Raw genomic sequence first — 8,408 nt, 5'->3', positions numbered from 1 at the left:
TCCCTGCAGAACTGCTATAAATTAAGAGCTTCCAGAAATAACTGCAATCTTTACACTTTTAAAAGCCCTGTCATGATGAATATTGTAAATTGCACTCTCAAAGTCAGCATGAAAAAGTCAATAATACCGATGTTTTATCACAATAATTGAAATCTGTGCGAAACTTGCAAAACTAGTTTGCAGGTTGGTGCTGTGGCTTAGATGGTTAAAGCGCCTGTCTTGTAAACAGGAGATCCTGAGTTCAAATCTCAGCAGTGCCTGCATATCTTTAGGTCAAAGCCTGTGAAAAATGCTCACAATTTCATGGTGAATGCACAACACGGTGCAAAATCTCTGTGGCACCCATGTCGAAGTTTGCTAAACCCTCTTTTATGTCAAACTTTATTCAAACCTTCCACAGCTCCCATTTCTCATGGCAACTTCCATTTTCCTCATCTACTCCATTGCATGTAATCCTCGCTTCAGCTCTGAGTCAGGATCACACGGATTTCAAACATCAACCCTGTGTCTGATTTCCCCTTGTTTTCTCAACTTTCATCGAATCCTTTATAGCTTTTCACACAGATTCGCAGCATCCGCAGTATTTTCCTTTGAATGCACGACTGGATTTACCTCAGCAAATCCAGACAGAACATTTTGTCTGTTTGTCAGCGATATCTGTGAGCAACAATTAAAGATTAAATGATTTACTCTGATGAAGAGTGAACCAGCCTCGAAATGTTAGCTCGGTTCTCTCTTCACAGATGCTGCCAGACCCACTGAGATTTTCCATCATTTCCTCTTTTGTTTTCATATTTCACATCAACAGTAATTTGCTTTTGTAGTGAACTGTTTATGTTGCTGCATGTTAGCAAGAACAAGTCGTGCAGGATAAATGCTGTGGCGTTTTCCATGAAGATGTGCTGCTCACAGATCCAAATTACACCCTGAAACTTTGCGATTTGCATCATTTGCTACTTTACTAGATGACCTTAATTTCACTCACACTCTGCCACAACAAACACCAGATGACTCCCTTTATTCCCTCTCTAAAAATACAATCTGTGTCCCTGCAGCTTCCCACATATCTCACCAAATCAAACGTAACCTTCAATGTCTTGATGTCCCTGTGTAGGTCCCTGGGTAATAACAGTTGTCACATCACAGGTTACTGGTAAAAAGCGAGTACAAGCTGAAGAATTGGAGAACGGAAGCCAAAGGGAGGCTGCTGCTCTGCTTGCGAGGGAAATCAGCTGGAGAGGCTGACTTACCAATGAAGGAAATTCTAAAGATACAATATGATACTTTGAGGTGAGCTATGAGAACATTTTCTGAACGTTTCCTGGTAGCTTAGACGGTCGAGCATCAGACTTTTAATCTGAGGGACCAGATTTGAAGTCCTTATCAGGGCTTTGATTTTGGCTCAAGGCGTTTGCTTCCCAATGACCAGGAGGTTAAAAGACTAAAGAATGCAGGATGCTTATGGAAAGTGGAAGAAGCGTGACAACCTCATGTTTGCCAAATTGCAACAGCCGTCAAGAATTTTCAAGAATTTTTGCGAGATTTTCAGCAAATGTAAAAACTCTCTGCTGGTCTTGTCCTGCATGATACCACTATAGTTTTCTGGCCATGTTTCATCACTTCCCAAGTCGCAAAATATTTCCTGTTTGTTTACTTCTTCCCTGCAGAACTGCTATAAATTAATAGCTTCCAGAAATAACTGCAATCTTTACACCTTCAAAAGCCCAGTCATGATGAATATTGTAAATTGCACTCTCAAAGTCAGCATGAAAAAGTCAATAATCCCGATGTTTTATCAAAATAATTGAAATCTGTTCGAAACTTGCAAAACTAGTTTGCAGCTTGGTGCTGTGGCTTAGATGGTTAAAGTGCCTGTCTTGTAAACAGGAGATCCTGAGTTCAAATCTCAGCAGTGCCTGCATATCTTTAGGTCAAAGCCTGTGAAAAATGCTCACAATTTCATGGTGAATGCACAACACGTTGCAAAATCTCTGTGGCACCCATGTCGAAGTTTGCTTTACCCTCTTTTATGTCAAACTTTATTCAAACCTTCCATAGCTCCCATTTCTCATGGCAACTTCCATTTTCCTCATCTACTCCATTGCATGTAATCCTCGCTTCAGCTCTGAGTCAGGATCACACGGATTTCAAACATCAACCCTGTGTCTGGCTCCACACATTTCCTCTGATTTTCTCAGCTTTCATCGAATCCTTTATAGCTTTTCACACAGATTCGCAGCATCCGCAGTATTTTCCTTTGAATGCACGACTGGATTTACCTCAGCAAATCCAGACAGAACATTTTGTCTGTTTGTCAGCGATATCTGTGAGCAACAATTAAAGATTAAATGATTTACTCTGATGAAGAGTGAACCAGCCTCGAAATGTTAGCTCGGTTCTCTCTTCACAGATGCTGCCAGACCCACTGAGATTTTCCATCATTTCCTCTTTTGTTTTCATATTTCACATCCACAGTAATTTGCTTTTGTAGTGAACTGTTTATGTTGCTGCATGTTAGCAAGAACAAGTCGGGCGGGATAAATGCTGGGGCGTTTTCCATGAAGATGTGCTGCTCACAGATCCAAATTACACCCAGAAACTTTGCGATTTGCATCATTTGCTAATTTACTAGATGACCTTAATTGCGCTCACACTCTGCCACAACAAACACCAGGTGACACCCTTTATTCCCTCTCTAAAAATACAATCTGTGTCTCTGCAGCTTCCCACATATCTCACCAAACGAAACGTAATCTTCAATGTCTTGATGTCCCTGTGCAGATCCCTGGGTAATAACAGTTGTCACATCACAGGTCACTGGTAAGAAGCGAGTACAAGCTGAAGAATTTGAGAACGGAAGCCAAAGGGAGGGTGCTGCTCTGCTTGCGAGGGAAATCAGCTGGAGAGGCTGACTTACCAATGAAGGAAATTCTAAAGATACAATATGATACTTTGAGGTGAGCTATGAGAACATTTTCTGAACGTTTCCTGGTAGCTTAGACGGTCGAGCATCAGACTTTTAATCTGAGGGACCAGATTTGAAGTCCTTATCAGGGCTTTGATTTTGGCTCAAGGCGTTTGCTTCCCAATGACCAGGAGGTTAAAAGACGAAAGAATGCAGGATGCTTCATGGAAAGTGGAAGAAGCGTGACAACCTCATGTTTGCCAAATTGCAACAGCCGTCAAGAATTTTCAAGAATTGTTGCGAGATATTCAGCAAATGTAAAAACTCTCTGCTGGTCTTGTCCTGCATGATATCACTATAGTTTTCTGGCCATGTTTCATCACTTCCCAAGTCGCAAAATATTTCCTGTTTATTTACTTCTTCCCTGCAGAACTGCTATAAATTAATAGCTTCCAGAAATAACTGCAATCTTTACACCTTCAAAAGCCCAGTCATGATGAATATTGTAAATTGCACTCTCAAAGTCAGCATGAGAAAAATCAATAATCCCGATGTTTTATCAAAATAATTGAAATCTGTTCGAAACTTGCAAAACTAGTTTGCAGCTTGGTGCTGTGGCTTAGATGGTTAAAGCGCCTGTCTTGTAAACAGGAGATCCTGAGTTCAAATCTCAGCAGTGCCTGCTATATCTTTAGGTCAAAGCCTGTGAAAAATGCTCACAATTTCATGGTGAATGCACAACACGTTGCAAAATCTCTGTGGCACCCATGTCGAAGTTTGCTGTACCCTCTTTTATGTCAAACTTTATTCAAACCTTCCATAGCTCCCATTTCTCATGGCAACTTCCATTTTCCTCATCTACTCCATTGCATGTAATCCTCGCTTCAGCTCTGAGTCAGGATCACACGGATTTCAAACATCAACCCTGTGTCTGATTTCCTCTGATTTCCTCTGGTTTTCTCAGCTTTCATCGAATCCTTTATAGCTTTTCACACAGATTCGCAGCATCCGCAGTATTTTCCTTTGAATGCACGACTGGATTTACCTCAGCAAATCCAGACAGAACATTTTGTCTGTTTGTCAGCGATATCTGTGAGCAACAATTAAAGATTAAATGATTTACTCTGATGAGAAGTGAACCAGCCTCGAAATGTTAGCTCGGTTCTCTCTTCACAGATGCTGCCAGACCCACTGAGATTTTCCATCATTTCCTCTTTTGTTTTCATATTTCACATCCACAGTAATTTGCTTTTGTAGTGAACTGTTTATGTTGCTGCATGTTAGCAAGAACAAGTCGGGCGGGATAAATGCTGTGGCGTTTTCCATGAAGATGTGCTGCTCACAGATCCAAATTACACCCAGAAACTTTGCGATTTGCATCATTTGCTAATTTACTAGATGACCTTAATTGCGCTCACACTCTGCCACAACAAACACCAGATGACACCCTTTATTCCCTCTCTAAAAATACAATCTGTGTCTCTGCAGCTTCCCACATATCTCACCAAACGAAACGTAATCTTCAATGTCTTGATGTCCCTGTGCAGATCCCTGGGTAATAACAGTTGTCACATCACAGCTCACTGGTAAGAAGCGAGTACAAGCTGAAGAATTTGAGAACGGAAGCCAAAGGGAGGCTGCTGCTCTGCTTGCGAGGGAAATCAGCTGGAGAGGCTGACTTACCAATGAAGGAAATTCTAAAGATACAATATGATACTTTGAGGTGAGCTATGAGAACATTTTCTGAACGTTTCCTGGTAGCTTAGACGGTCGAGCATCAGACTTTTAATCTGAGGGACCAGAGTTGAAGTCCTTATCAGGGCTTTGATTTTTGCTCAAGGCGTTTGCTTCCCAATGACCAGGAGGTTAAAAGACTAAAGAATGCAGGATGCTTTATGGAAAGTGGAAGAAGCGTGACAACCTCATGTTTGCCAAATTGCAACAGCCGTCAAGAATTTTCAAGAATTTTTGCGAGATTTTCTGCAAATGTAAAAACTCTCTGCTGGTCTTGTCCTGCATGATATCACTATAGTTTTCTGGCCATGTTTCATCACTTCCCAAGTCGCAAAATATTTCCTGTTTGTTTACTTCTTCCCTGCAGAACTGCTATAAATTAATAGCTTCCAGAAATAACTGCAATCTTTACACCTTCAAAAGCCCAGTCATGATGAATATTGTAAATTGCACTCTCAAAGTCAGCATGAAAAAAATCAATAATCCCGATGTTTAATCAAAATAATTGAAATCTGTTTGAAACTTGCAAAACTAGTTTGCAGCTTGGTGCTGTGGCTTAGATGGTTAAAGTTCCTGTCTTGTAAACAGGAGATCCTGAGTTCAAATCTCAGCAGTGCCTGCATATCTTTAGGTCAAAGCCTGTGAAAAATGCTTACAATTTCATGGTGAATGCACAACACGTTGCAAAATCTCTGTGGCACCCATGTCGAAGTTTGCTTTACCCTCTTTTATGTCAAACGTTATTCAAACCTTCCATAGCTCCCATTTCTCATGGCAACTTCCATTTTCCTCATCTACTCCATTGCATGTAATCCTCGCTTCAGCTCTCAGTCAGGATCACACGGATTTCAAACATCAACCCTGTGTCTGATTTCCTCTGATTTCCTCTGGTTTTCTCAGCTTTCATCGAATCCTTTATAGCTTTTCACACAGATTCGCAGCATCCGCAGTATTTTCCTTTGAATGCACGACTGGATTTCCCTCAGCAAATCCAGACAGAACATTTTGTCTGGTTGTCAGCGATATCTGTGAGCAACAATTAAAGATTAAATGATTTGCTCTGATGAAGAGTGAACCAGCCTTGAAATGTTAGCTCGGTTCTCTCTTCACAGATGCTGCCAGACCCACTGCGATTTTCCATCATTTCCTCTTTTGTTTTCATATTTCACATCCACAGTAATTTGCTTTTGTAGTGAACTGTTTATGTTGCTGCATGTTAGCAAGAACAAGTCGGGCGGGATAAATGCTGGGGCGTTTTCCATGAAGATGTGCTGCTCACAGATCCAAATTACACCCAGAAACTTTGCGATTTGCATCATTTGCTAATTTACTAGATGACCTTAATTGCGCTCACACTCTGCCACAACAAACACCAGATGACACCCTTTATTCCCTCTCTAAAAATACAATCTGTGTCTCTGCAGCTTCCCTCATATCTCGCCAAACGAAAAGTAATCTTCAATGTCTTGATGTCCCTGTGCAGATCCCTGGGTAATAACAGTTGTCACATCACAGGTCACTGGTAAGAAGCGAGTACAAGCTGAAGAATTTGAGAACGGAAGCCAAAGGGAGGCTGCTGCTCTGCTTGCGAGGGAAATCAGCTGGAGAGGCTGACTTACCAATGAAGGAAATTCTAAAGATACAATATGATACTTTGAGGTGAGCTATGAGAACATTTTCTGAACGTTTCCTGGTAGCTTAGACGGTCGAGCATCAGACTTTTAATCTGAGGGACCAGAGTTGAAGTCCTTATCAGGGCTTTGATTTTGGCTCAAGGCGTTTGCTTCCCAATGACCAGGAGGTTAAAAGACTAAAGAATGCAGGATGCTTGATGGAACGTGGAAGAAGCGTGACAACCTCACGTTTGCCAAATTGCAACAGCCGTCAAGAATTTTCAAGAATTTTTGCGAGATTTTCAGCAAATGTAAAAACTCTCTGCTGGTCTTGTCCTGCATGATATCACTATAGTTTTCTGGCCATGTTTCATCACTTCCCAAGTCGCAAAATATTTCCTGTTTGTTTACTTCTTCCCTGCAGAACTGCTATAAATTAATAGCTTCCAGAAATAACTGCAATCTTTACACCTTCAAAAGCCCAGTCATGATGAATATTGTAAATTGCACTCTCAAAGTCAGCATGAAAAAATCAATAATCCCGATGTTTATCAAAATAATTGAAATCTGTTCGAAACTTGCAAAACTAGTTTGCAGCTTGGTGCTGTGGCTTAGATGGTTAAAGCGCCTGTCTTGTAAACAGGAGATCCTGAGTTCAAATCTCAGCAGTGCCTGCATATCTTTAGGTCAAAGCCTGTGAAAAATGCTCACAATTTCATGGTGAATGCACAACACGTTGCAAAATCTTTGTGGCACCCATGTCGAAGTTTGCTTTACCCTCTTTTATGTCAAACTTTATTCAAACCTTCCATAGCTCCCATTTCTCATGGCAACTTCCATTTTCCTCATCTACTCCATTGCATGTAATCCTCGCTTCAGCTCTGAGTCAGGATCACACGGATTTCAAACATCAACCCTGTGTCTGATTTCCTCTGATTTCCTCTGGTTTTCTCAGCTTTCATCGAATCCTTTTAGCTTTTCACACAGATTCGCAGCATCCGCAGTATTTTCCTTTGAATGCACGACTGGATTTACCTCAGCAAATCCAGACAGAACATTTTGTCTGTTTGTCAGCGATATCTGTGAGCAACAATTAAAGATTAAATGATTTACTCTGATCAAGAGTGAACCAGCCTCGAAATGTTAGCTCGGTTCTCTCTTCACAGATGCTGCCAGACCCACTGAGATTTTCCATCATTTCCTCTTTTGTTTTCATATTTCACATCCACAGTAATTTGCTTTTGTAGTGAACTGTTTATGTTGCTGCATGTTAGCAAGAACAAGTCGGGCGGGATAAATGCTGGGGCGTTTTCCATGAAGATGTGCTGCTCACAGATCCAAATTACACCCTGAAACTTTGCGATTTGCATCATTTGCTAATTTACTAGATGACCGTAATTGCGCTCACACTCTGCCACAACAAACACCAGATGACACCCTTTATTCCCTCTCTAAAAATACAATCTGTGTCTCTGCAGCTTCCCACATATCTCACCAAACGAAACGTAATCTTCAATGTCTTGATGTCCCTGTGCAGATCCCTGGGTAATAACAGTTGTCACATCACAGGTCACTGGTAAAAAGCGAGTACAAGCTGAAGAATTTGAGAACGGAAGCCAAAGGGAGGCTGCTGCTCTGCTTGCGAGGGAAATCAGCTGGAGAGGCTGACTTACCAATGAAGGAATATCGAAAGATACAATATGATACTTTGAGGTGAGCTATGAGAACATTTTCTGAACGTTTCCTGGTAGCTTAGACGGTCGAGCATCAGACTTTTAATCTGAGGGACCAGAGTTGAAGTCCTTATCAGGGCTTTGATTTTGGCTCAAGGCGTTTGTTTCCCAATGACCAGGAGGTTAAAAGACTAAAGAATGCAGGATGCTTCATGGAAAGTGGAAGAAGCGTGACAACCTCATGTTTGCCAAATTGCAACAGCCGTCAAGAATTTTCAAGAATTTTTGCGAGATTTTCAGCAAATGTAAAAACTCTCTGCTGGTCTTGTCCTGCATGATATCATTATAGTTTTCTGGCCATGTTTCATCACTTCCCAAGTCGCAAAATATTTCCTGTTTGTTTACTTCTTCCCTGCAGAACTGCTATAAATTAATAGCTTCCAGAAATAACTGCAATCTTTACACCTTCAAAAGCCCAGTCAT

General features: G+C 41.2%; 5 non-coding genes across 5 annotated transcripts; all 5 read left to right on the top strand.

The window, feature by feature from the left end:
• The first annotated feature begins 186 nt into the window (after positions 1-186).
• Positions 187-260, top strand: trnat-ugu. The gene has a single exon. It is a non-coding gene; the product is annotated as a tRNA-Thr (tRNA).
• Positions 261-1,844: 1,584 nt separating this feature from the next.
• Positions 1,845-1,918, top strand: trnat-ugu. The gene has a single exon. It is a non-coding gene; the product is annotated as a tRNA-Thr (tRNA).
• A 1,595-nt stretch (positions 1,919-3,513) lies between these two features.
• trnat-ugu lies at positions 3,514-3,587 on the top strand. The gene has a single exon. It is a non-coding gene; the product is annotated as a tRNA-Thr (tRNA).
• Positions 3,588-5,184: 1,597 nt separating this feature from the next.
• Positions 5,185-5,258, top strand: trnat-ugu. The gene has a single exon. It is a non-coding gene; the product is annotated as a tRNA-Thr (tRNA).
• Positions 5,259-6,852: 1,594 nt separating this feature from the next.
• trnat-ugu lies at positions 6,853-6,926 on the top strand. Its single transcript has one exon. It is a non-coding gene; the product is annotated as a tRNA-Thr (tRNA).
• Positions 6,927-8,408: the final 1,482 nt, after the last annotated feature.

Source organism: Scyliorhinus canicula, chromosome 6 (genome assembly GCF_902713615.1).
Source record: "Scyliorhinus canicula chromosome 6, sScyCan1.1, whole genome shotgun sequence".
Lineage (NCBI taxonomy): Eukaryota > Metazoa > Chordata > Chondrichthyes > Carcharhiniformes > Scyliorhinidae > Scyliorhinus > Scyliorhinus canicula.
The sequence above is the reverse complement of the archived record's forward strand: the minus strand, read 5'-3'. Positions and strand labels throughout refer to the sequence as shown.